The following is a 7,628-nucleotide window of genomic DNA, read 5'->3' as shown; positions in this document are numbered from 1 at the left end:
CTGCTCCCCTCAGCAGTGCGTTTCAGTCAGTCTGCCTGTTCTGCTCTCCACTCTGTCTCTGGTGAATTCTATCACCCTCCCATGTCTCTGGCCTGTACCCCAGTTCTTGTATAAATAAATAAATCTTAAAAAAAAAAGTATGCTCCTTAAAAAAAAATTTTTAATACTATCTTCAAATGTGGTATCTTTTGCATTCACTTTTGCATTCACTTTTGCTTTATTTTCTAAAGTATCAGAGAAATGCTCTAGTAATCAGCACCCTGGACTCATCAATAACAGCCAGGCTTAACTCGGGTGGTCTTTTCTGAGATTCTATCCCTACCTGGAGAAAGTGCCACAGAAACAGATCATCTCTTTCCATACTTATCCAGCCACATCAACTATGAAGCAAGGGACAATTGCTTATGGCATTTTCTCTTTCCCTGCTTTAATAGAACTACTTAATTTGAAGGAAAAAAAAATTGGCATGCGAATACTAAAACTATTTTAGGTCAAAACCTCCCTTGGCAAAAATAAAAGTGATGAAATGTTAATTATGTGTAAATGCTTTTGGTTCTCTAATAGTGGCTGAATAAACAGCCCACTAAGTGCCCTAGCTGAAGTTATTGGTTTATTTGTTTAAGCCAACTGTCTCTGGCTTTTCCAGTAGGCATAGCCACTATTCACAAAGGCTAACCAAGCTCTTGTTCAGGACGTGGGTATTTGATGACTATGAGGAAACCACTCAAGTTTATGTGACAATTTTACTCCTCAACAACATTTACACTCATCATCTCATCAAATCCTCAGGACAAACCTTTGAAGTAAATATGATTTTGTCATTGTGAAATGACATGAGAAAACAGAGACTTCAGACCAGCTGAGAGACTCACCAAAAATCATCCAAATAATTAAGTGTCTGAACCAGGACTCAATCCCAGGACTTCTGGCTCGAAACAGTAACCTGCTTGCTAGTTCAAATAGAGACAAGAAATTGCTAGTTCAAATGCAGACAAGATATTTCTTGTCTCTGTTTGACACTTCTAGTTACATCATGCATATTCTATCTATTTTGGGGGTCACAAGTATTCAGTCTTACTGGTAAAGGGATCGGCAACGCTTTATTCTAGCAAACTCAGTGAATTTGTTTTGGAATGCCTATTTTACTTTCTACAGACTTTAGTCTATGAAACTACATTCTCTGTTGCATCTGAATCAAGTGTAACAATCAAAAAATTAAATCACATCCATGAAATTATAAAAGCCGTGTCTTAAATATAATAGCTTGTTGATTTTTCTTTTTACTTATTTTTAACAAATAAAAATTGCATATACTTAAGGCTTACAAAGTGATATTTTGATGTAGGTACACACTGTGAAATGATTACCATAATCAAATGAATTAATATATCACCTCCCATCATTATCTGTGTGTATGTGTGTGAGATGTACTCCCTGTAAATTTCAAGTATATAGTGATACATTATTGTTAACTGCAATCACCATGCTGTCCATTAGGTTTTCAGAATTTATTAATCTTGTAACTAAAAGTTTGTACCCTTCCATTACTATCTCCCCTCCCCTGCCACTCCCTAGCCTTTGGTGACCACCATTTTACTATCTAAATAGGACAAGTTTTGTTGCTTTTATTTTTCCTTGGCTACTTTGGGGGTGTTAGGTAGCATAATGTTTATATCAACATGTATGTATATTTAATGGAGTTTAAAGTAGGTCTTGCATAGAACACATGGTTGAGACCAATTCTAAAGATGGGCCTATAGTGGAAAAATTCTCATTGTTTGACCATCGACAATCTAGGTGAGAGAAGAGGCTAGTGTGTTGCTTGCCATCAGAATCAATAGCTTGCATGCCAAAGTCTAAGGATAGCACTTCTCAGGCAGCAGGCAGTATGCCAGGCACATTTTCAGAGAAGTAAGATGTTAACCAATTTCAGTTAATAATAGACTCCAAGTTATCTGCACTTGAATATATAGTTTTTAAGCAGTCTCTTTTTTGCTTTGTAAATTCCAGGATAATTCTAGTTTGCAAGCTAATAATTTCACCTGCTATAAAATGACTGATTAATTACCTAAAATTAAAAAAAAAAATCCCTAAGAGATTTCTTGCCAGAATTTAGAATCACTTCTGTTTGGTGGGTCCCAAGATGACAGTCTAACTAACTAAATTAAAGTTTCAATAAGGCACAGTGTTTCCAGGAATTGGCACAAATGTGATTGACCCCACTGTCAAAAAAGGGAAAAATCTTCTACATTCCCCAGTGCACCACCAGACTCCTCCTTTGGAGTCTCAATCTACTAAATGAGGACAATAGACTAAAAGTAAACAGATTTCAGGAATAATTAGCCTACTATCAAGCTTGTTTGATCACATCCAATAATGTTTTCAGTAACTTAAGGTTATTTGCAGCATTCACTGATCTTTCACCAGTGATTCCAGAAGCAATCAAAAACTGAAAATTTTGACACATATCATAGCTCATTGGTTCTTTGGAACCCTTTCTTATAGCAAGCATCCGCCTCTATAATGTGGCATTATTCCCTCTCATTTGGAATAGTCATTAGAAAATAATGAGCTTATTAGCTAATTTCCATGAAGAAAATTCCAAATGTCTGCAATATTTAAATGGAAGATCACTAATGCCTCTGTTAAATGATTCAGTTCAGTGTGGCCACATAGGGTAGTTAATGCCAGGAAAGCTAAAGTTTAGCATGTGCTGAGGTTTCATTTCAAAGAATAGCTAGTTGTAATGTAGGTCTGAAAATAAAAAACTGGGACTTGGATTAAATCAGCACATATATTTATTTCTAAGGTAACTGAATTCCCTTCCAAATGTTTTACTTCCCTCCATAAAAATGAGGCTCTTCCTGGGTTTGATACTTCATCAGCAAGTAGAACGATACTACTATATATATACAAAACATTGGTTACTCCAAAAGCAATTACATTGATTCAAGAATCATCTGTCCATTTGCTGTAAAAAGTTAAATGGCTTTGCACAAAAACCAACTCAAAATGGATTAAAGAACTAGACATAAGACTTGAAACCATAAAATACATAGAAGGAAATACAGACGAAACACTACATGATATGTACCTCAAAGACATCTTTAAAGACATATCACCCAAAGCAGTGATAGTGAAGGCAAAGATAAACAGCTGGGACTACATCAAATTAAAGAGCTTCTGCACAGCAAAAGAGACAATAACCAAAACAAAGAGACACCCCACCGAATGGGAGAAAATTTTTGCACACAACACTAATGATAAAGGACAGATCACAAAAATCTACAAAGAGCCGATGAGACTCAACAAAAACAAAGAAAATAATCCAGTCAACAAATGGGCAGAGGAGCTAAAAAGAAACTTCTCCAAAGAGAAAATGCAAATGGCCAAAAGGCATATGAAAAAATGTTCAACATCACTTGTAATCAGGGAAATGCAAATCAAAACTACAATGAGATACCATCTTACACCAGTGAGCATGGCACATATTAAAAAAAAAACTAGCAACAACAAATGCTGGTGAGGGTGTGGAGAAAAAGGAACTCTCCTGCAGTGCTGGCGGGAGTGCAAACTGGTCCAACCACTATGGAGAGCTGTGTGGAGATTTCTTGACCTACTAAACATAGAGCTTCCATATGATCCAGCAATTCCACTCCTAGGTATTTACCCAAAGGACACAGAAACATCAATTCCAAAGAGCACCTGCATCCCTATGTTTATAGCAGCTGTTTACAATAGCTAAGCTTTGGAAACAACCCAAATGCCCAAAAATAGATGACTGGATCAAGAAGATGTGGAACATATACACCATGGAATATTACTCTGCAACCAAAAAAGATAAACACATGCAGTTTGCAGCAACATGGATGGAGCTAGAAGGGATCATGCTCAGCGAAATAAGTCAGAAAGAAAAAGAAAAATACCGGATGGTCTCACTTATAGCAGGAATTTAGAAAACCTAAATAAGGGACCAGGAAAAAGACTAATTAATACAAAGTAAAAAGCAAAATCAACAAGCAGCTATAAACCAGAGACACACTATTGGGGGGGGGGAGGGAGGGGAGAGGACAGACTAGGGTCAAAATAAGGGGGGGGGGCCAATCGTATGGGGAATATAACCAAAATGAAAATGCATACATTGTGCAAAAATGAAAAATGATGTAAGGATTATATAAAATAAAATATTAAAAAAAATTTAAATTTAAAAAAGTTAAATGGCTCATAGTCTGGGTGGCTCAAAGGATGGAAAGGTGAAGAATATTGATAATATCATGTTAGAAAACAGAATCCTATTTACAACTTAAATTACAACTTTTACTGGCCAAGACACTATTTCAAAAAGATATATAAGAGGCAGTTTGCTTGCCAAAGACCAAATGGCTATCTTATTCTTCTGGATTCAAAAAGTATCTATTCCTCAGGACCTGAAGGTGCTAAAGGTACATTTAACTAAAGAGGCCCAAGAGGCTACCTGGAGATAAAGGAAAGTGAGCGATGGTCCTTTTAAAATTAGCAATTTACAAATCAAACTGTACCTAACAAGCAAACTAAAGAAAAGTGATTGTGATTCATTAGAAGGACCTTATGTATGTTTTTCTTGATTAGCTTCTTTACCTTCACAAATATAGGGAGAAGATGACAAAGCTTTGTGACTGGGATCAGAACTATGGGATCACCATTAAGTATGGGAGATAAACACATTCTTTATTTGTTTTTTACACACTGGATTCCTTTGATTAAATCTTTTGGGTTAAGCTAACGGCACAGGCTTATTTTGTGAAAACCAGAATCACAAATCTTCTGAAGTATCATGGGCAGAGGATGATGGAAATGCTGGGTGAATACATCAGCTTCATTGATGTTTTGCATGGAGCACTGAAATATGTGTGCTGAGAAGGAAAAACACATGATAGCACAAGATCATTTATTATGTATACTTGCCATAGTGCCAGACTTTAGGATTACTCTATGGAATGCAACCAATTATCCTAATAGGTCAGTGCTTGTCAAATATTTCATCTTGTGAACTTTTCATACTCTTTAAAAGTTATCGAGGACTCAAAGAACTTAAGTTATGTCTATCAATATGTACTATATCAATAGCAATAGAATCCAAACTGAAAAATGTTCAAATATTTACTCATTCAAAAATAATAAACCCATTATAAGCTAATGTAAAGAACATATTTTAACAAAAATAACCATTTTCTAACACAAAAATAGGAATGAGAAGCGTGACATTGTTTTACATATTTGTCAATCTTTATAATATTTGGCTTAATAGAAAACAGCTGAGTCCTCCTGCTTTGCATTCAGTCTTTTCTGGTATGGTATTTTGGTTGATATATGTGAAGACCCACCCTCATGCACATATGCAATTGGAGAAAAGAGAACAATTTTAATAGCTTTTGCAGATAATTGTGGATATGTTTTGCACTATACCAAATTCAATAAGTAGTGTTTTAAAGATTAGTTGAAATGTGGAGTCTCAACCCATATTAATGAACTTTTCATATTGTCACATTATAATCCAATGGTCTCATGCATTTTAATGGATTTTTAAATTATGTTATAATGTAACACTATGTTGTCATTTGGAAAGTGTTACTTTACTAAAGTTATGAAAAATACTAAAGTTCATACTAAAGTTATGAAAAATCTTCCAAATGTTGACACATTTCTTTATACAATAACAAAAAGTTACATTTACTAATATGTAATATTAATAATGCTAACATGTAATAGTAATTTGTTAACATAGCACTCATCTCATTAAAAAAAATGTTTAAATATTGGGAAGATATAAAGCTCATGGTGGTGGATACAGTTTTTTAGAATTTTAACTTTTGCTTGAAATCTCAGATTTTAAAATTAGCAAAAATTATTCTAGCTGTGTTTCTTATAGTGGCAACCTTCCTTTATTCATTTTGGAAAAAATATCTGCTAAATACCCAAATTTGAATACCCCTGGTCAGTCTGTTTTCAGATCCAGAGCCATGAGTAGTAGATGTGGACAGGCCCCCAGGAGGAAAATCCCTGCTACACCATTAAGAAGGAAGTACAACAGCGGTGCATCTCTCAAGGCTCAGAAGACAGCATGTCCTACATCCTGGAAAACAGTGGGTGATACAAAAGGCTGCTAGACTTTTGTGTGGCCCAGAATAGAAATGGACTCCACAGCAGGTCCAGGTTATGGTAAAAGAAGCCCTGTCACTAGAGCCATTTGATCTGCAGACACTATGGTGCTAGAAGTACCAGTAATAGAAAGACATACCATGTGAAATTTATGGCAAAATTCAGTGGAAGAATTGGATTCCAGAGAGCTACAGGAGTTAATCCTTATATATGTGTCTGCCTCCACAGATGCCAACCTATGACCAGGGTAAACGGGAAACTTCCAGCATTGTCACAGAGCAAGAATGCAATAGAGAGGAGAGGGAAATTAGGCAAAAATACAAACTGCATAGAAAGAATATATTAGCAATATCTACATGATGTTTCTATACTTAAAGTAGGGGAATTATCCCCTGCCACACACACACAAGCAATTCATTACTTCCCCTATAAAAAATGTCCTGAAGAGAATTGCTAAGATCCACTCATTCCATGTACCTTTTATAGGAAGAGGTCACTATTCTTTATCTCCCAAAGTCATGCAAGATCCAATACTCAAGCACCAATGCAAAGCCTGATCCTGTAGCCAGTGATAAAGTTCTTCAAGGACCCACAGAATCACAGTATGTTGGTAACTAAAAGGATTTTGCAGGTCTTTCTTTTTTTTTTTTAAAGATTTGTTTATTGATGTACAGAAGAACCAGGTGCAGGCCAGAGGTGTGGGGAGAATAGTGTGAGAGGATTCACCAGAGACAGAGTGGGGAGCAGAACAGGCAGATTGACTGAAATACACTGCTGAGGGGAGCAGCGGGCAAGACAGGAGAGGTCTGCTGTGCCACATGTGAGTTACCTTCCTGGCCAGGATCAAATTCAGACCGTGGCGGTGATCACTAAGACTTAACAGCTAGGCCATTAGGGAGGCCCCAGGTCTTTAATTTCACTGATAAATATTGACTTGTATGATGGAGGCTTCAAATCTTCAAAATAGTCATTTTCCCACCTTCCTTTGGAACTATGGCATGGAGATGAGAAGTCTGCTGGTGTCTTCTAGGAAAAGTTTTCTCCGTTATAAAAAAACTGACAAGGAAGTACTCCCTCTGCTCTTCTTTGACCTGTTGTCACAGTGTCCTCTCTTGATGCCTAGAACTATAATGGCATCGTGCTAAATGTGACAGCGCTATGACTACAAAGCCCAGGGCTTTGAGTTTTATCCTTGAGTTGTTGAACCAATCGATGAAATTACCCTAAGTCCAGAATATTAACAAAACATGTCCCTTATTTTTAAGTCATCTTTAATGGGGCAGAGTTATTTTTATGTGGGTATTTCGCTTTGCAGCCAAAACCAACCTGATTAGGGATTATTTAATCCATTAGTTTTGTTTCATAGATAAAGAGACTGAGACTTGAGTATGCTACTTGCTCAACACCCACAATGATTAAGTGACAGAGCTGTGACTCAAATGCTGGTGTCCTGATTCTTGAGATAAAGCACTCTTAGAGAAAATGCTAGC

The sequence above is a fragment of the Talpa occidentalis genome, unplaced genomic scaffold, assembly GCF_014898055.3.
Source record: "Talpa occidentalis isolate TD23 unplaced genomic scaffold, MPIMG_talOcc4v2.1 talOcc4.6, whole genome shotgun sequence".
In the NCBI taxonomy this organism is placed as follows: domain Eukaryota; kingdom Metazoa; phylum Chordata; class Mammalia; order Eulipotyphla; family Talpidae; genus Talpa; species Talpa occidentalis.
This window is presented reverse-complemented; position numbering follows the sequence as displayed.